This window comes from Gorilla gorilla, chromosome 17, assembly GCF_029281585.2.
Source record: "Gorilla gorilla gorilla isolate KB3781 chromosome 17, NHGRI_mGorGor1-v2.1_pri, whole genome shotgun sequence".
NCBI lineage: Eukaryota > Metazoa > Chordata > Mammalia > Primates > Hominidae > Gorilla > Gorilla gorilla.
The window spans coordinates 71553198-71574570 of NC_073241.2; positions in this window are offsets into that span (position 1 = coordinate 71553198).

Sequence of the window (21373 nt, forward strand, 5' to 3'; positions counted from 1 at the left end):
CACCTTCTTCAAGGAATTTTCATCAATATTCCACCCCTTGGTAAAAGAAACCCATAAAGGTAGCAGCTCCAAAGCCTCTTGGGTGTGACTCTCTCTTGAGTATGCCCATACTCCCCTTTGTTGAGTATGTACTTTTCCCTTCGCAATAAACCTCTGTAGTTTCACTGTTTTTCAACTGGTCCTTGAATTCATTCTTGCAATGGTATCAAGAGCCTGGACAGCAGCTGGGGTTGAGGTCCCACTGGTGTTTGGGGACCTCCAAGTGATACCCAGGTAGTTATCACTGAGACATCTCATGTGCCTACCAAAGTTTTCTGCCATGTGACTTCTGAAAACACACCTTAGTGATTGACTCCTTTGATCTAAGCACTTGCCTCTTTTTGAGGGTCTTCTCTTCAAATGTGCATGAATGAGGGACTCTTCTATTAACAATATAGTTGGATCTGTTCACAGCTTGAGGCTTGTTCCTGCAAAGTATTGGAAGAGGAAGGTGGGAGTAGGAGGATTCAGAAAAGCAAGGAAAAGAAAGTCACCCCTGGTTAAAACAGTCCCTCTCTTCTTAATTCACAGTTTTGTTCAAAACTGTCCCAGCATATATGAATTTTTTGGAGAGCGACATGTCCTGCTTTATGCCTTTTTAGTAGGGTGAGCAAGAAAAGAAATACTTAAGTGCATTTGGGGGTGTGAATGCTTTAATACAGGAACACTTATTGTTTAAAGTAATTTGTTTCCTTAGAAAGGGTTTAGTAGTTTTTCTGAGTTTCAGAAATGCAGCCTTGCTCAAATGGAATCTGTAATTGAGACAAGACACAATCACTCCCAAATATTTACTGGGAGTTTGCCTCAGAAAATAACTGCCTAATATCACTGCAAGATGTGCAAACAATACAAAGCAAATTGGATTTCCTCCCTATGAAGGTGTGGATGTAATGCAGCATGAAGGATGATGGGGCTCAATCTAGTGTAAAACCAGCACCAGCAAAAGGGCCTGGTGATTTGTTACCAGGCAAAAATCCTGTCTATCCTGATGATTAAATTAAAATGAGGTCCTACATTGTCACTGTTGGTGACATGACTTATCTGCCTGCTCCTATCATTCTCTGCACAGTGCTAGTATGTGGGATGGACATGGAATGAAGTGTTTGAAAAGAAAGACATGAGCACATTTGTCTCCCAGCATTGAAGTTTCATTGCGAATCTCTCAACAACGTGGAATGCTCCTGTTGGAATCAAAAGCCCGATTATCATCTCTAGAAAACTGGAATAAAAGAAGAGTTCAAATCACAAGGCCCTTCCAAACATCCCCTCTCTCCCTTGCTTGTGCTCTCTTCTTTCCAATTTTTTATCTTCATCAACACTTAACACTGGGGGCAAGAGGGTTCTTGGCTGGGCACACAATGCTATGGGAACTTAAAAACAAATGGACTAGCTGCAGGTTTAAATAATGCTACAGTCCTTAGACACTGTATATTATTCATAGCTCGTTCAACTCTATTATCTCATGTGTTCCTCTCAGTGGCTCTGTGAATTACCCAGGACAGGAAAGAAATGATAGAATGTGAAGACAGAAGAGTCAGTAGAGGTCAGAACCCTTCCCCAGCCCCTCAGCTTTTTATTTTTATTTTTATTTTTTGAGATGAAGTCTGGCTATGTCACTCTGAAGTGTAGAGGTGCGATCTGGGCTCACTGCAACCTCTGCCTCCTCGGTTACAGCGATTCTCCTGCCTCAGCCTCCCGAGTAGCTGAGACTACAGGTGCACATCACTACGCCCAGCTAATTTTTGTATTTTTTAGTAAAGATGGGGTTTTACCATACTGGCCAGGCTGGTCTCAAACTCCTGAACTCGTGATCTGCCTGCCTCAGCCTCCTAAAGTGCTGGGATTACAGGTGTGAGCCACCGTGCCCAGCCCCACTCTGCCCTTCTTATTGAGGAACCTGAGACAGAGAAGGAAAGTAACCTGCCAGAGTCACAGACAGGACCAGAAATCACATTGCCCAACCCTCAGCGCAGGTTTTTATAACTGAAAACTGATGAAAAGGCAAGCAAGAAAACAGGCAGACAACATATGTATGTAAATAAATTATGTTGATTCGTGGTTAATTAGGCAGGGAGAATCTCAGGCAAGGAAGATAAAGGAAGCTTTATATTTTGAAAAAATTAACAGGGGATGTTAATCCACACAGCCCTCCCACTCCCCTGCTGTAGAGGGGAAAAAATAGCATTTCATCCTTCTGCATTTTTAAATGTCTATCCGAAACTGTGGAAAGGAAAAAAATGCATAGGAAATGTGGGAGGAAGTGGGAGAAGGGCTTACTAAATGCCCAGTGACCAGGCATCCACAAAGTTACTGGGTAACTGAGGACTGACATGATGCTCTGAGAACTGTATTTGAGGTAGGTGAAGGCTTGGCTTTCTGGCTCTCCTAAGAGTTTTTCTGAGACTCTCTGATTTCTCCTGTCTATGATCACTTTTCAGTGCAGCTTCCAGGAACTCATGGGAGACAGCACATATTACATGGAAAACTATAAAGTTTGCAATACAAAGAATTGGATTCTAATCTTACTGGCCATTTACTAGCCCTATAATCTCGAGCAAGTTATGGTCCCATTTTGCCTCACTTTTGTCATCTGTAAATTTTCGAGGGTAATACCTTTGTCACTGGGTAGCTTTGAGGAATGCATGAGCTAGATCTGTGTTGTGGATGTTGTATTTTCAGCCTGCCTAGAACTTTTAAACACCCTCACTATGCATGGGGAATATGTCGCCTTAATAATCCCTTCTCTTATAGAAGGAGCTAGGAATTCATATCCTAGTTTTCATGCAAGCAATAACACAAGCTTTATCAGTGATGTGCATTTTGTGGGCCATCAGTGGTTGTAAAATCCTGTTTCTGGTCTAGAATTGGTATCAGTGCTAACAACATTTGTGGTTCCTGGTAGTTATTCTTATTATCCAACATACTGGTTGACTGATTGACTTAATCTAGTGTCTTTTTTAAGGCTAGGTTAAGTTTTTCAGTCTTTTTGTTTCCTGAATAAATGTTTGTAAGTATATATGAGTGTGTTTGTGTATATATGTGTGTTTTATTCTTGAGCCTAGGGCTCAGTCCATTTAGGTTTATATCAAAAACAGTAGGAGATAAGGTGATTCTTTTGTTAGAATTTTTCCTAAAGGATCCTTGAGGGGCCTTGACTTAAACTGAGTGACTATGTGGACTTGCCAATTTAGGTTTTCATATTACTGATCACTGAACATTAGATTTTGGTCTTCTTCCCCATCCTGGTTTTTGAGGTTTTAATTTTTCTTTTCTTTTCCTTTTTTTTTTTTTTCCTTGGATGATTACTTAGTTCCTGCATTCTAATTTGGATTCTTGAACCCATCATTTCACTCTCATTTCTTTTCATGTTTTACAGCTCCAGTGCCATGACAGTTTTAATCTTCTGGTTCCATCTGCATAGATTTCAGTCTCTAATTGAGGAAAATCATCTGCTTTTCTCAGGAGCCCCTTGATTCAAGTTTACACAAAATGTGCCTTTGGAGACTATCCTGTTAATTAAAACAGTTCAGATCCCACTTGTATGTGAGACAGATGCTTCTCTGGCCATCAGCCAGGTACCACTAAAGGCGGTACAGGTAACAGATCATTTAATTTTATTACATTTTCACATGTCAGAGACAGGAGGTATGAGATAATATTGCACAGCCCCTGCCTGCCTGCCTTCAAAGAACCTGTGGTTTAAAGGAGTTACACATAACTAAACTAATGTGGCTATGATAAGGATGCACAGAGGAGGGGCATTTTGTTCAGCTTCAGTGTGTGGGGCTAGGGTGATGTCAGTAAAGGCTTTCTGGAGATAATTCCTGAAAGGAGGCTTAAAAAGTAAATCAGCATTTTCCCAGGGAAGATGGGAGGCAAAGATATGCCAGAGTGGTAGAGCTGGGGACATCACTGTGACTCAAGATGCAGAAGCATGAAGCAGACTGGCTGGCTAGGATACTACAAGCAGTACTAAGAGGTAAAGAAGAAGGAAGAGAGTGGCCATATGGGCTGAGCAGTTGTTGAGAAATATGAAACAGTGGTCTTCTTTCTGATCATGGGCACTGATGCTTTGCTATGACATGAGGCAGACATGGATGAGGACAGGGTTAAGTGGAGGCAGGCATAGCTTACTTCTTGCCCTTGAACTAAGGGCCAATGTGTTAGTCTGTTCTCACACAGCTATAAAGATACTATCTGAGACTGGGTAATTTATAAACAAAAGAAGTTTAATTGACTCACAGTTCTGCATGGCTGGGGAGGCATCAGGAAACTTACGATCATGATGGAAGGCAAAGGGGAGGCATGGCATGTCTTAGATGGCAGCAGGAGAGAGAAGGAGCACAGGGGAAACTGCCACTTTTAAAACAATCAGATCTTGTGAGAACTTCCTTACTATCATGAGAACAGCATGGGGGATCCACCCCCATGATCCATTTACCTTTTACACGGTCCCTCCCTTGACATAAGAGGAATACAATTTGTGATGATATTTGGGTGGGGACACAGCCAAATCATGTCATTCTAACTCCAGCCCCTCCCAGATCTCATGTCCTCACATTTCAAAACCAATCATGCCTTCCTAAGAGTCCCTCAAACTCTTAACTCATTCCAGCATTATCTCAAAAGTGCAAGTCCAAAGTCTCATCTGAGATAAGGCAAGTGCCTTCTGCCTATGAGCCTGTAAAATAAAAAAAGCAAGTTAGTTACTTTCAAGACACAATTAGGGTACAGACATTAGGTAAATGTTCCCATTTCAAACAGGAGAAATTGGGCAAAACAAAGGGGCCACAGGCCTCATGCATGTCCTAAACCTGGCCAGGCAGTCATCAAATCTCAAAGCTCCAAAATCTCCTTTGACTCCGTGTCTCACATCAAGGACACACTGATGCAGGGGTGGACTCCCACAGCCTTGGGCAGCTCTGTGCCTGTGGCTCTGCAGGGTACAGCCCCTACGGCTGTTTTTGCAGGCTTGTGTTAAGTGCCTATGGCTTTTCCAGGTACATGATGCAAGCTCTCGGTAGATCTACCTTTCTGCAGGGCCCTCTTCTCACATCTCCACTAGGCAGTGCCTCAGCGGGGACTCCGTGGGGGGACTCCAACCCCACATTTCCCTTTTGCGATGCCCTAGTAGAGGTTCTCCAGGGGGGCTCTGACCCCAAAGCAGACTTTTGCCTGGACATCCAGGCATTTCCATACACCCTCTGAAATCTAGGTGGAGGCTCCCAAAGCTCAACTCTTGTCTTCTGCATACCTGCAGGCCCAACACCACATAGAAGCCACCAAGGCCTGTGGCTTGCACCCACTCAAGCCATGGGCTAAGCTGTACCTTGGCTCCTTTTAGCCAGGGCTGAAGCTGGAGTGGCTGGAACATGAAGCTCCATGTCCAAAGGGTGCACAGAGCCATCTGGGCCCTAGGCCTTGCCCATTAAACCATTTTTCCTTCCTAGGCCTCTGGGCCAGTGATGGGAGGGGCTGCCTTGAAGATGTCTGAAATGCCCTGGAGACATCATCCCCATCGTCTTGGTGATTAACATTCAGCTCCTCTTTACTTATGGAAATGTATTCAGCCACCTTGAGTTGCTCCCCAGACAATGAGTTTTTGTTTTCTATCACATGTTCAGGCTGTGAATTTTCCAAACTTTTATGCTCTGCCTCCCCTTTAAACATATGTTCCAAATTCAAACCATCTCTTTGTGAGCAAATATAGTTGTATACATTCAGGAAAAGCCAGGTCACCTCTTGAATGCTTTGCTGCTTAGAAATTTCTTCTGCCAGACTCTCTCAAGTTCAAAGTCCCACAGATCTCTAGGGCAGGGGCAAAATGTCACCAGTCTCTTTGCTAAAGCCTAGCAAGAGTGACCTTTGCTCCAGTTCCCAGTAGGTTCCTCATCTCCATCTGAGGCCACCTCAGCCTGGACTTCATTGTCCATATCACTATCAGCATTTTGATCCAAACCATGCCGCAATTCTCCAGGAAGTTCCAAACTTTTGCACATCTTCCTGTCTTGTTCTGAGCCCTCCAAACTCTGCCTGTTGCCTGTTCAAACCTCTGCCTGTTGCCCAGTTCCAAAGTTGCTTCCACATTTTCAGGTTATCCTTATAGCAATGCCTCTCTCTGCCAGTACCAATTCTCTATATTAGTCCATTTTCACACTCTTATAATGAAGATACCTGAGCCTGGGTAATTTATAAACAAAAGAACTGACTCCCAGTTCCACATGGCTGGGGAGGCATCAGGAAGCTTACAATCATGGTGGAAGGCAAAGGGGAATCAAGGCACATCTTACAAGGCAGCAGGAGAGAGAGGGAGCACAGGGGAAATGGCCATTTTTAAAACAATCAGACCTTGTGAGAACTCCCTCAGTTTCATAAGAACATCATAGGGGAACCACTTCCATGATGTAATAACCTCTCACCAGGCTCCTCTCTTGACATGGGGGTATTAAAATTTGTGATGAAATTTGGGTGGGGACACAGAGCCAAACCATATTAGCCAGCCTCTTGGGAGGAACTTATTTCTTATTGCAGGTGCCTCTCCATTCCTAGCTTACTCAGCATGCCCTCCTTCCTCAAGCAGGTGTGACTTAGGTCATCTGCATCATGATTTCTCTCATCACTAAGATGAGAAACCTCCAGAGATTACCCACACCAAGGCTGCAACCTGTTGATGTGACTACCTTTCTCTGCCATGGGTAGTTTATCTCCTCTATTCATTTACTCTGAGGATACAAATCTTTCTTGTCATCTTTGGGGTGGAGGGATAGGGTAATTCTACCTTTTACCATCAGCCACTTTCTGCCTAATCAATACTTCAATCTCCTCCCCAGAAAGAGTCATTGATTTTTTTTCCAGATTCTCCTCTGACTTGTTTGAGGGTCCCCTATCATGTTATATATCACATCCCATCTAGGGCACCCTCTACAATTCATGAAACATTCTAGACTTCTACATTTTAGTAGGGTCTAGGGAATCAAATTTAAACCTTGGATGTTTCAAGCCTACCAGGGTAAAACATTAACTTTACAATTAGAACCACGCTTTGACACTTGAATGAGTTCTCACTGCAGGAATGCCTTTGAAAAGAAATCTGACTTATTATGACTGATAGATGGGGTGGAGCTTCTTAGCAAACTACTTGCTTTAGAAGTTAATGGAAGAACATCTATGTTCAGGAAATCACTGTTTGCTGGTAATTGAGGCAATCAGATGTTTCAAAGTAGGTGAACTGTGAACAAATGAACTCCTGAATGACAGCAGGGGATAGCGTGTGGCCTCAATATTTATACTGTGTGACCATGATCACCAAAGCACTCTCATCTATTTTAAAACAGAAGAAACTATCATCAGTGGATAAAACTGGATTTAAAAGCAAGCCACCAAAAGCTCATAATTTTTTGAACTGAGCATTTTTCAAGGATGATAACATAAATACAGTCAAGCTATTTCTATAGATTTTTTAACTTTGATACCTTTTTGGAAAACAGATCCCACAGAACAATCTTAGTAAAATGGATTATTTTTATAGGGGAAAATACCACCAAAAACCCTTAACCCTAGACTCTCCATTCTTGGCTTAATATTTATCAATTCTTTTTGATTATTTCTTTTATATTTTCCAGATTATTTAGATTTTAGAGCTAGAAAGATTATTTAGTAATGACATTTTAGTGGCATTTTAAATAATGGGTTCACAGTTCAGGTCAGTGTATTCGGTAACAGTTGTCAGTTGGAAGCAGGCAAAGGCAAACATCAGCCCTAACTCATGTGATAGCTGGGTTAAGAGGATCTTTGTGTATAAATAGCCCTTCTGTGAAGTAGGTATAATAGCATGAGTCACCCTTTTTTTCTTTCTGGGACTCTGAATGATTTTATATAAATGTTAATGAGTCCCCAACAATTCAAGTTTTCTTTGAACTCCTTCATAAGTATTCCTAACTTCAGACTCTCCTTTTTTCAACTATTTTGCATATTAATAGCAATTATCCCACACGGGGAGAGGAAACAGCATGCCAAACCCTGCTTTAGAATCATTAGCTCATCGTAATATTAATCCTGAACACAACCACAGTTACTACGTCAACCTCATAAAAAAAAAAAAAATGAGTCTCCGTGATGCTAAATAACTTGCTAAAGTTTGGACAGCGATTTTGAGGCTAAGTTAGGATTCTTTTCTTTTTTCTTTTTTTAAGGCAGTGTCTCACTCCATTGCTCAGGCTGAAGGGCAGTGGCTCAATCATGGCTCACTGTAGCCTCGAACCCCCAGGCTCAGGTGATTCTCCCAACTTAGCCTCCTAAGTAGCTTGGACTACAGGTGTGCACAACCAAGTCCAGCTAATTTTTGTATTCTTTTTAGAGATGGGGTTTTGCCATGTTGCCTAGGCTGTTCAACTTCTGAGCTCAAGTGATCAGCCTACCTTGGCCTGCCAAGTTGCTGGAATTACAGATGTGGGCAACTGCACCTGGTCCCTGAGTTGGGATTCAGAAATAAATTCTGATGAACACACTGCTGTTCTACAGTATTTTTCCTTCTGTTATGGTGAGTTTGCCTGATTTTTCTTAATTCATTTAGGGTGGTTCCCAATGATTGCCTTTAAAATCTACCTGTTTAATAGCCAGCCTTGTAGTTTTGCCAGTGAGGAATGTTAAGCTCCCTGAAGGTAACAGGATATTGTTTTCATGTTTTCTGTCCTGGGCTTCTTATCCTTTAATAGATGTCCTGCACATTCTTGTAAAAGATTTTTTTTTTTTTTTTTTTTTTTTTTTAGAAAAGGACAGCTGCAAAATAGGGTTGAGTCCTGCCTGTTCTCTGTAACCTGCCAATATTACCTGACTTTGAGTTGCTGCCAACATCTGTGACTGTAGCATTCCCAGTTCTCTCCCCATGCACATTACAGGGATTTCTCCATCGTTGTCCTGTTGACATTTGACTTTGCAAATCTGTTCAAGTTCTCATTTAGGTTGAGCATGGAGTGTAAATATGTGTAGGGGCCAAAGGAAAAGCTTCCCTTTGTCCTCTAAAGGTTTGCTGAAAAATCAACTGATAAAGGGTAGATTAATAGGAGAAATGACGTACAAATTTTTTAGTATGCATGAGCGGAAATTGCACAGTCATTGCTCCATCTCCCAATAGGGTACATATACTCATATACTTTACTTCTAAGGGGAAAGGGAGATGGGGAAGTGGGGATAATTTTAAGGGGTGGTAAATAATTTTTAGGAGAATTCAATGGGCTTGAAGAACATACATTGGCCTGGGACAAAATCTGTTGAGCCTGCAGAGCAGACAATGGCTTTTGACAAAAGTCTGTTGACAGACTTTAGCCTTTCTTCCTACAATATGAGTTCAGTTACTGAAAACTCAGGGAAGGAACCAGAGATAATTGTTTTCTTCTTTGGCAGGTCCAGATGTTAGGCAGATAAGGGAACTTCAGATAACAATTTCATACTGTCCTTTGGGAGAGACAGGATTAAGAGATAGTGGGAGCTGGGGTCAGGGGTCGGGGAGTGGAGATGAGAGAGACCTTGAGGCTTCTTCTTCAGTTGAGCATGTCAACATGCCATTTTGGGGGGGGGGGTATTAGTTTCTGAACCCCAACACATGGAAGTAGCACAGTTGATAACTTGTGTCAGATTAATGTATTTAAAGACAATCCTAAATAGGGATTCCATTCTCTCCTTGGAGGAACCTTTCTTGAAATAAGACAAATTTATTTATCTTCTAAGCATATTTATGTTAGCAAAAGACTGAATGTAATATTCAGGGGAATATACTTGGTTTTATTATTTTTTCTTCCTGTATGAAACACAGGTTGGAAAGGACATTTGTCATAAGAGGACTTTTTCCCCCAGGTCATTGTCTGTGCATTAATCTTCGGAATGTGATGGACCATGTGAAACATTATAATTTGTCTGTGGGATAAAGTCCAATGGGAATCCAGAAAGCCATTCATGCAGAAACACTCTGGGAGGCCTGTGTAGGCCAACTTTGAATACATATTTAGTCCTTTCATCTTTGGCAACAGCCAACTGCTCTTTTATGAAACCCTGCCTTGTTATTTTCAAAGAGTTTATTATTAAAATTGAGCTAAGCACAGTTCTGTATTCACCATCTGGTAGAAGGTGGATCGCTGCTGGTATGTTTACAAACTACCTTACTTACTCTTTATCACTGGCTTATACCTAGAAAATATACACACACACATATATATACATATTTATTGTTTTTATGTAAACATACTGGGTGACAATATGGTATTCAGCTTGGTCAACATTTGGTGTAATGAATCAATAGAAAAAATATTTACGTTTTTCCCAGTGGCCAATGTATAGGCATTTTTACAACTTCTGACTAAGTCAAACCAATTGATTGTCCTTGTATACACAACAGTATTTATGTGGTGTCTGGGTTCCAGGGACCTTTTCCTATCTACCCATATGGTGCCCAGATATCAGTTTGAATGAAAAGCCTAGCCAACGTTAGGGCTCAGGAAAAAATACTGGAATGTATGGTGCTTTGGCATGCTAAGCACTTTGAATTAAAATAAATGGGAAACGTTAGGGGCTGCCTCAGAACCAAAAACTTTCTGTCCTTCTCTTGTTTGTCCTCTCTCAAACTCGGGAAGGTATTCTGTCTGGAATTTCCTTATCTGACTGAGGAAACTTCTTTCTAAAAGAAGCGCCATTGTCCTAAACCTGGTTCCCTCAGAATCCCATTGCAAAAGCAGGAAAGATTAATCACAAAAGAAAAGAAGATACTAAAAATCCTCAACACACCCAGTCAGAGTTTTCATCCATTCTTCTAAGGGCATCTTCCAGAGATTACCTAAGAGACTTTGTCTATATAATAAGGCAACATTTGTTCACAGGGCACTTCCACCCCTCAACTTCCTGTAACTTGCCATTCCCATTCAGTTTCCAAAGGAACCATTTAAAAATTATTGTCTGTATTTTGGGCCCATTAAACTCTGCTAAAAAATCATTGACTATCCCTGAAAATTGTCTACATACTCCCATCTCCCCCTCACCTATGAAGAGGATGCATTTAAACCTCAGCTATCTGGCCCTTCTTTGAGTCTCATAGTTTTTATGGTTCCTGGGCTCATGTACATTAATATATGTGTATGCCTTTTTTGCCTGTTAATGTTTCTATTGTCAGTTTCTTTCAACAGAGTTGAACTTTCAGAGGGAAAGGAAAAATTCTCTTCACTCCTATACCAATCAGCTATATATTTTGTTGATACAGTAACAATAGTAAATAGTAAATAATAAACTTTCATATTTTCAGGAATTTGTTTAGGAAGAATATTTGAATAAACTGGATATTTTGCTTAATTAGCAATTATCACACTATAAATATTATATGTATCACACAGATGATTATTTTCCAGATAAATAGGGTACAATGGAATTAATGTATCACTAAAATTCTGTTAAAAATCATCGACAACCTGATTAAAAATTTGAAGACCTTTCAAAGCTTTAGGTTCACCATTCTAAATATATGTTTAATTACGAAGAATCTTAGATAGAAGCAGGGATTATGTGGTGGTAGAATTTTATTTGCAAATTCTGGAATATATCCTGGAAGTTGCTTTGTTTCTCTAATAAATTCCACAGATCAGGTGTGTGACTTGATTATAAGAGCCAAGTTATGCAAGAACAAAATCAAATCAAATATTTGAATTCTAGGTCAAGAGAGAGAACAATATGAGAATAATTTAGCTTTATCTTAAGATATAGATGATTTGGACTATAACCAGAGCTCCCACAACAGGATGTGAGGTGAGGTGTTTTTTTTGCTGGTCGTAAGTGCTTATGAAAGGTAATAAACCCTAAGCTTTTCAAGGACAGTCACCAAGATGTAAACAATTGTTGCTGTTTTATGTATTATCCATGAGGATAAATGAGATGCATTACAATAGGAAAAGCTACTGCCTTCGCCTTCCAGACTGCGTCTTACAAGACTATTCAGTCAAAATTCTCAGGGAATAGCACCTCTTCCAGTGTTCAGCTTAAATATATGTCTGTGAAATGCATTTGAAAGCTTAATGTGTGTCTTTTGGAGTGACCATTCTTTGAAGTTTCATTGTCCATTTCATTTCCAGGAATGGTAATACTTCACTTTATCTTTATAAGCACTGCCCCATCCTTGGTCTTATTTGGTTTGCATAACTATGTACTGTGGGGATAGAGTTATAATTCCTATGCGCTGGTAAAAAAAAAAAAAAGAAAGAAAGAAAAAAGAAAATGTCTCTGAATCCAGTACAGGCAGGAAAGTTGTGTTGTGTCTGGGAATCTACCAGGTAAGAAAGAGGCAGGTTAGCCAGCAAGAGAGAGAAATAATCACTTATGATTTCCTTAATGACTCACAAAAATGGCATTGGTCATTAAAATGCGTTATACAGGTGTAGTTTTATTTAAGCCACATGTCAGGTTATCTTCTTTTTGTTATTTATTTTTCAACATTTTATTAACCAAGTATTATAGGCTAAGCATGGTTCTCATCACTGGAATAGCTACCGCCTGTGCTGCTGTTCCAACTAGAGGAGAACCATGATCAGTCACTCCAACCATGAGTACCAGCATAGAAACTCCTCTCCACCATTGCATCCAGATGCAGGGGTCCCTGTGGTTTGTAAGAATAAATAAGAATAAAAAATAAGAGGCTCAATTCTCCTCGTCAAATATAAGGGAGGAGACTTCTCTCTGCCTCCTTTTGTTAGGTGATTTACTATAGAAAACTTGTAAATTCTTTCTCTATCTCTTTAAAATGTATGTTTAGCTTCTTAGAAATTAAATAAGGCTCCTGCCAGCGTTATGACCCAGGAATGTCTTTTTCAAGAACCTGGGAGCCCTCTTTTTGAAATGGAAACATCAAGGGAGACAGTACCCTGTAGCCCGATTTCTGTGGGAGGGTAGGAGCCTAACTTCAGTGGGTGCCTGGCTCCAAGCTGCAAAACTACCTTCTGTCAAGAAGATATGGAAAGTTTATTTTTCTTTTGTATAAAACCAATTAACTAACACAGATGGTCACCCCAATTAACAGGTAAATTTAGGATAAACTATGTGTAATAAATGGCACTGTCAAATCCTCTTACTGGAGGACTAATTATTGTCTATTTAGAGAGTGTGTAGATAATGAGTTTTATCTGGTCGGCTTTATAAAAGGGTTAGATTTCTTTGTGTCTTTGCAATCTCTTAGCAGATTGCCTGTGATGTGTATCACATTCTGGTTTAATGCTTATTCAATAATAAAACTGTTTTCTTTACTATCTTTATGGAGAGGTTTTCTGGGTTGGGGGGCAGATTTTGTTTTTAATTATATTTATCCAACAATCTTATATGCAACTTTAAGGCCTTGTGGGAAAACATCCTAATTAGGAGGTCAAATGAGGTAGAAAGAAACAATTCCAGGTCAGAGCAGGCATTGTTGTTACTCAGACTGAAATGTGAGTCTTGGCTGACTGGTGGAGGCTCTGGGTAAAGGCACTAGTTACCACTTACATGAACATGACAAAGCTATCCAGCAAGTTCTCCTTAGCGTGATCCCTTCCTTGGGCATTTAAAACATGTCCCTTATACATGCTCTCTCTTTAGTCTCCTTTTTCAAGCACTTCTCAGACTATTGAATCTGTTCCACAAAAACTCTTTAGGACTGGATTCCAGACTTTTCTGGGCCTTTCCATTCAAGACTTTAGCACCTACTCTACCCCGTAGTTAAATTAACTTTTTCTTTCATTCCTCAATGCATTCCCTTCTTATTTCCACAATTGTTCTCAAATGATCTTTCAAAGAGAGTTAAGAGCCAAATACTTCTTCTGACATCTGTTGAGTTGATCATATGGTTTTTATTTTGTTGATGTGGTATAAATTAAAACAGAAGTCAAGCCATTAGCAGCACAGGACTCATTTGAGGCTTTGATTTTCAAAAACCAAAGGACCTTGACAAAGATACGGTGGTGGTACTGGTGGTGTTGGGGACAATAGGGCGATTTCTCCGGTACAGGCAAATAATAAACAAAATTAAACATTAAAGTGTTATGTTTTTTAAAAAGTTGAATTTTCCAAGCCTTTTCCAAGTGCATTTAGATAATTGCTTTGCATTGCCTGAATCCACATGGGACTTTTTGGAACAGGATTTGTGTGCCTTGTAATTCACCCAGTCAAGACACATCTTCCCTTCTGTAATAGTGTTAAAAGAAAACCTTAGATAAATTAAAGGTAATAGAGTTTAATTGGGCAAAGAACAATTTGCATGAATCAAGGAGCCTCTCAAGCCAGTGTAAGCTCAGGGAGACTCCAGCGCATCCATGTGGTAGAAGATTTATGGACAGAAAAGAGAAAGTGACATACAGAAAATGGAAGTGAAGTGCAGAAACAGCCAGATTGGTTACAGCTTGGCGTTTGCCTTATTTGAACACAATTTGAACAGTTGGCTACCTTTAATTGTCGAAAGTTTGGTGATTGGCCCAAGAGTAAGTTAGTCTGCTTACACATTTAGTTAGGTTTACTATGTATAGAGGAACCTTTAGGCTGAACTTAAAATATGAAATGAAGCAGCTTTAGGCTAAACTTGATTTTACAATAATTCAAGGCAATCTTCACAAATTTGGGCATTTCCTTACCTTGATGCTGTATTACATCTCAATAAAATTATACCTAAACATTCAAAAGCAATAAATTATGCAAGCAATATTTGTGCCATTTGGATAAAGTATCATTTTATTGTGTTTCTCAGTGTGACTTTTTATTACTTCATTTGTCTCCAATGCATTTCATGCATAACAGACAAGAAGATTTTCTCTCTTAGTATCCACCTCCAAGCTACTTCATGGCTTCCAGATTTTGCTTTGGTGTTTTCCCAGACATAGAATGACACATTCTTCTCAATACCTTCTGTATTAGGAGCTAGCACTGGATAGCCTTTAATAATGCCATCGTTTAATATTCACATTGACCATTTAGGTATAGTGTTTCCACCTTTTTTCTACATGTTATAACGTATACCAGTTTATAATAACAATAATGATAACGATAGTATAATTTGTCATTTTTTGAGCTTTTATAAAGTATAATAAATTTCATGGTCATTTTATATACATGAGTTTATTTGAATTCTAAAACCATATGAAATAGGTATGATTTATATCTCTACTATCCAGAAAGCAAAACTGAGGGTTAGTAAGTTGAAGTAACTTGCCCATGCTCACACAGCGAAGTACCCTATTTTGGGTACTTAGCCCCACAGTTAGACCCTTTAGTCATGTTGCCATACTACTGTAAAGTAGGTAGAGTTTTTGTTTAGTTACTAACCTTCCTTCAAAAGGGATTCAACATAGCACTGTTCTTCTTTTATTAAACAGAGAACTGGATCTGTATTTCATAATAATTAAGGATGTAGCTTCTCTGTCTGAAGGCCTGTGTTAGTTGTTTCTATTACTGTTATGCTATTATTAAAGAATAAGAAAAAAATTTTTAAATTATACTTTAAGTTCTAGGGTACATGTGCACAACGTGCAGGTTTGTTACATATGTATACATGTGCCATGTTGGTGTGCTGCACCCGTTAACTCGTCATTTATATTAGGTATATCTCCTAATGTTATACCTCCCCCCAAGAATAAGAAAATTAAAAATACTCCTTAAGTTTGGTAAGAGAACATTTCCAGTCAGGAGTGGGTCTTTTAACCCAACAGATACCTTTTCTCTAGACTGTTGTAATAGAAGGAACAATTTTGTTCTTTGGAGGCTGTTATCCACAGAGCCATCCCAAATCACCAGCTTCATCCATTGACTCAAAATCAGTAATCTGAGAAGCAAAATGGATTTGGTTTGTCTGCTAAAGGGACAAACTTGTGATAAAAATATGAAATAAGTTCAAAATAGTACCAGTGCAGACACAGACCTATTATTTTTTGACATTCGGTAATCTGGTAAAATCCAAATATTGTGTCATTTCAGTTAATACTTTTTTTTTTTTTGAGACCAAGTTTCACTCTTCTTGCCCAGGATGGTGTGCAACGCTGCAATCTTGGCTCACCTCAACCTCCGCCTCCCAGGTTCAAGTGATTCTCCTGCCTCAGCCTCCAGAGTAGCTGGGATTCTAGGCATGCACCACCACGCCCAGCTAATTTTGTATTTTTAGTAGAGATGGGGTTTCTCCATGTTGCTCAGGCTGGTCTTGAACTCCCAACCTCAGGGTGATCCACCCACCTTGGCCTCCCAAAGTGCTGGGATTACAGGCATGAGCCACTGTGCCCAGCCTGGTTAATTCTTTTGGTTTCTTAATTTTAGACCTTCAGAACTCATTCCAGGGATATGATACGGCATTTAAAAATAATAACCTCCAAGAATAAAATATTTAACTTAATCAGAATATTGAACAATACTGAGTAATAATCTTTAATGGGCTACTACCTGAATCTGAAAAAGGAAGAATATCAGTCAAAGATACAAGAATAAAAGAAAACTGATACAGTCCCTGAAAGCAAGAAATTGTCTTCTAACACTCAGGACTTACATACAACCAATTAGCCCTGTGAAAAGAAAACTCTGTCTTATCTGCCTAATATTGATAGAGGCAGGAGGCAGAGAAATTCTAGGCAGGCAGGGGCAGGTCCCTGTTGAAACTCCACCTTCAAGCCAAAGTAGCTTGAGACCTGCACCCAAAAGTGAGAACCTCTATCCCTGTTTGCCCACTCTCTCCTGATTGGTTCTTTCTGAATAATATCTTTTTTACCAATTGAATGTTGCCTTTTCCAAAACCACCTCTGGATTGCCCCACCCCCATCCTGTGCCTATAAAGACCCCAGGCTCAGTTGGTAGAGGAGAGATGGCTTGACTTTGGAGAGAAGACGGCTGGACTTCAGGGAAGAAGAGATGGCTTGACTTTGGGGGAAAGATAGCAGGACTTCAGGGAAGACTACCTGCTAGTCCCATACTCTTTCCAGCTCCCCTCTCTGCTGAGAGCCATTCCCACCTCTCAATAAAATTATTCACCTTCACCATCCTTCAAGTGTTCGCAGGATAATGCCCAAGCAACCAGCATGCATAGCAGGGAGGACTCTGGCAGAGATGGAGAGCTCAGGATGTTAACTAGAAGCCTAATTCTTCTTGGACGCCGGACAAGAGCTTGGGACCCACCAAGTGCAGGTACTCATAAAAAGGTTGTCACAATGGCCCTTTGCCCTCGCTGGTGGACAGCTGCCCCACATGACGAGGCAAGGGGCCAACTGAGCTGTTAACACGTAGCTGTCTGTGGACGGCAGAACTCAAGGATCATTGTAATACCCCCTGTGGGGCCTTGGGGTCACAGGTACCCCCCTAAACACACACTTGGACACTGCCCCACAGAGGTTGCTCTTGCTGGCACCCAGAGTGGCTTGCTGGGTCCTGCAGTATCTCACTGGTGCCTGGTCTGGCCATGGGTACTGTATGGAACTTGCTCCTGCCAGCGCGAAGAGAGACCCTGGGCAGATCCAAATTCACTTGCTCATGTGCTCCCTCCCACAAGGGGTTGAGCATGGAGAGCTGAGTAAATGGAGCCCCCCTGTCACAAGTCTGATGAAGAGGCTGAGAAAAATCCTGCATCAATATGATGACCACCCCTTAGCAAAATACATCCTGGTTTTCAATAGCAAATTATCTTCAATGCCTTACAGGGGTTTTGCTACACTTCATTTTTAAACATAAAACAACAAACATACTAGCCTGGAGAAAAGTTCTTTTTTAGCAAAGCAGCCTTTTAATTCAGGTATAACACAGTGCCCCAAGACTCTTCTAAATTTGTCCTGGTAGATATTTGCAGATCTATTTATCATAGTCACAGCATGAAGTAGTTTCTGATTTATGTGGTGAGCTTTAGACTTTTAGTATTTTCTCTTGTGGCCTCAATCCATGAGAAAGCAGGCCTGCATCACATTTAACACCAACATAGCAGTGTCGATAATGCCCAAGCAACCAACATGCATAGCAAGGAGGACTCTGGTGGAGATGGAGAGCTCAGGAAGTTAGCTAGAAGCCTAAGCAGCATAAACTGAAAGATTTTTCAAATCTATAGGATTTTTGTATATTTGGAGGGGAATAATGTGTGCTGCTGAATTAGAAACCCAGATAAGATTTCACTTATAAGTGGAGAATTACAGTTAAACTCTATGTATTTGGTATGGTTTCAGCAAAAGGCTTTCAGAAGGTTTCCATGAGAGAGAAAATGGGTTTCTCAGAGGTCTGGGTCAACCAGACCATAAACCTCAGTATCATTACTTTCCCACTACCTAGTATAGAACCTGCCATAGTAAAGGTGATGATTACTACAGTTTAGGTGTAACTCAAAGTCAGATCATGCTGTAGCTGCTTGTAACCTCTAGATTCCTAACTTTCACCATATCATCACTTCACACCTATGTTTTGCTTTGGATGGCACCCAAAATATTTCAAGCTGCTTTCCTATCCAATTTCTCATTTCTGGCTAGGGAGCCATGTTATGTCCAAATCCTAGTAGAGGTTATTTTGGCTGAAGAGAGCCATGAACAAGTTGTATATTTGTAATTGAGCATAAATACACTTTCTGAAGCCTAGCCAAATGCTTGTCATGCTATTACATTGTATTTCTGCACATGCTAGATACTAGGTGCTCAGTAAATTTGCTGACAACTTTAGACAAATGAAATGGAAAAAGAATGAGGGGCTGTCATGTGGATGCTAGAGTGTTTATAACAAACATTGGCCAGAAAACATTTATTTCTTCAGCAAATATTTACTGAGTATATACTATGTGGCAGACACTCGACTTAACGCTTAGATGTAGTCTTGGCACTGGGAGCTCAGAGTCTATTGTAGATAACACCCACATTAACAAAATAATTATGTTCTGGAGTGGTGGAAGCTGTACCAGAATGTGAGAAAACTCAGAGGACAACAAAGAAATGGCGTGGGGGTTTGGAAAGAGATTAATATAAGAGAGCAAAACCAGTCTCACAGAATTGTTTACCCTTTCTTCCTTTTCTTGTAACCTTTTTTTTTTTTTTTTTTTGGTGGTAGTTGTGAAATATAACATGCTTAAACAAAAGTGTGTAGAACAAAGATATACCACATAGTGATTTATCATAAATTGAACATTTATGTTAAAAAGTGCTTTTCAAACTATCTGTAATGACAGACCAGATTTTGTTTTTGTTTTGTTTTTTCTAATCCATCAGTTAAAAAATACAATTAAAATGAAATACTAAAAAAGGAAAAGGAAAACACATGTTTTTATAAAGATATAAACTTTTGAATAAACCAGTAGAAAAGAATTACCAGGAAAATAGAAGAGAAGGAACAAAGATAAACAAAATCCAAGTCAAAGTTTTAAATTGTTATATCCAACAGGCATAAAATTACTCAGCAAAATAAAGTTTCTGAATATTTATTGTGAATTCCTGTACTTATGTGAACCCATGGACTAATCATGGCAATTAGACAAGGTTCAATTGCTAAAGAAACTGACAGGACCCAAACTGACAAAGCTTACAAAAATGCAATCTGTTCCAGAAGAACATAGAATATGGCAGTAGCACTGAAGTAAGGCTACACATCATGGCCAGGCTGCCTCCCAGCAAGATGTCCAGAGAGACCAGATGCAGGTTCCAATTGTCTTACCTCTGTAGCATCATATTGGATACACTTTCTTTTGGACCATTAACATACACATCGAATATTTAGGCTCTGGGATCCCCAGATGGAGTTTTGCTGGTGCTTCTTGTGCCCAGCTGGTCACATAGGCATATTCTTGCTATGTAACCAGTCCCAGTGACAGAGCTCTTCAGTGGTCATACTGGAACCAACTCTAAATCATTAATCTCAATGTTAACAATGAACAGTGCTGACAAGCTGGTACAAACCACCCTAAACTCCTTAGACTCATGTTAACAAAAACACACTACAGTCAGTACCTTGGTCAGCATCTTGCAGGTAATTTAGCAAAACAGCACAGGCCAATTCCAGGCCTACTGGAATTAACTTCACAGTGTTGGAGCCAAGGGAAGACTTTCCTTTCATCCTCTGAAGGTTCACTGAAAATCACTGACAAGAGGCAGATTAATAGGAGAAAAAAGATGTAAATTTATTTGATTCTAGTTTTATGTGACACAGAAGTCTTCAGAATGAAGACCCAAAGATACAGGGGAAATTATCCATTTTATGCTTAGGTTCAACAAAGTATGGGCAGCTGTTTTTAAATATGATTGGACAAAAAGAGTCTGATCTTATCTTAACAGACTGAGCAGGGAAACCTAGCAAGGCCTGTGCGTCTAGTTTTTCTTGTCCTCTCTGAGCATGTATTTCTTCCTTCTGTGCATGGGGCAGGAATATCTTTGGAATGAGGGTCTTATGACCTACAGTCAAACAAGGCAGGTCAGATAATTTCTTTTTGGCCAGTTTTTTTTGTTTTTTTATTTTATTTTATTTTTTATACTTTAAGTTCTAGGGTACATGTGCACAACGTGCAGGTTTGTTACATAGGTATACACGTGCCATGTTGGTTTGCTGCACCCATTAACTCATCATTTACATTAGGTATTTCTCCCAGTGCTATCCCTCCCCCAGCCCCCCACCCCATGACAGGCCCCCGGGTGTGATGTTCCCCGCCTTGGGTCCAAGTGATCTCATTGTTCAATTCCCACCTATGACTGAGAACATGCAGTGTTTGGTTTTCTGTCCTTGTGACAGTTTGCTCAGAATGATGGTTTCCAGCTGCATCCATGTCCCTGCAAAAGACATGAACTCATCCTTTTTTTACAGCTGCATATTATTCCATGGTGTATATGTGCCACATTTTCTTAATCCAGTCTATCACTGATGGATGTTTGGGTTGGTTCCAAGTTGCGACTGTGAATAGTGTCACAATAAACATACGTGTGCATGTGTCTTTATAGTAGCATGATTTATAATCCTTTGCGTATATACACAGTAATGGGATGGCAAATGGCCAGATTTTATCTGAAAGGTGGTGGGTGGGGGGGAAGTAGAGTAAGATTTTTAGGTTTTATGGTGACCTTTGGGGAGAAAGCATTCTGGTTTTTATGACCCATCTTGGGGAAGAGAACTTCTATGGTTAACCTTCAAGGAGAAAGAGACTCAAAGACAGGAGGGCGGGAGAAGGTCAGAGAAAAACTTTTGCTTCTGAGGCTGTTTCTGAGGCCTTCATTTTGGTGTATGGTTTTCTGAGTCCCCAAAACAGCATAACTCATAGCAGTTTATGGATGGATACTGGGTTATAGACCACACTTTGAGTAACAGTGATCTATGGAACATTAGAATGGAACTAAAAATAGAATGGAACAAAAACCAGAAT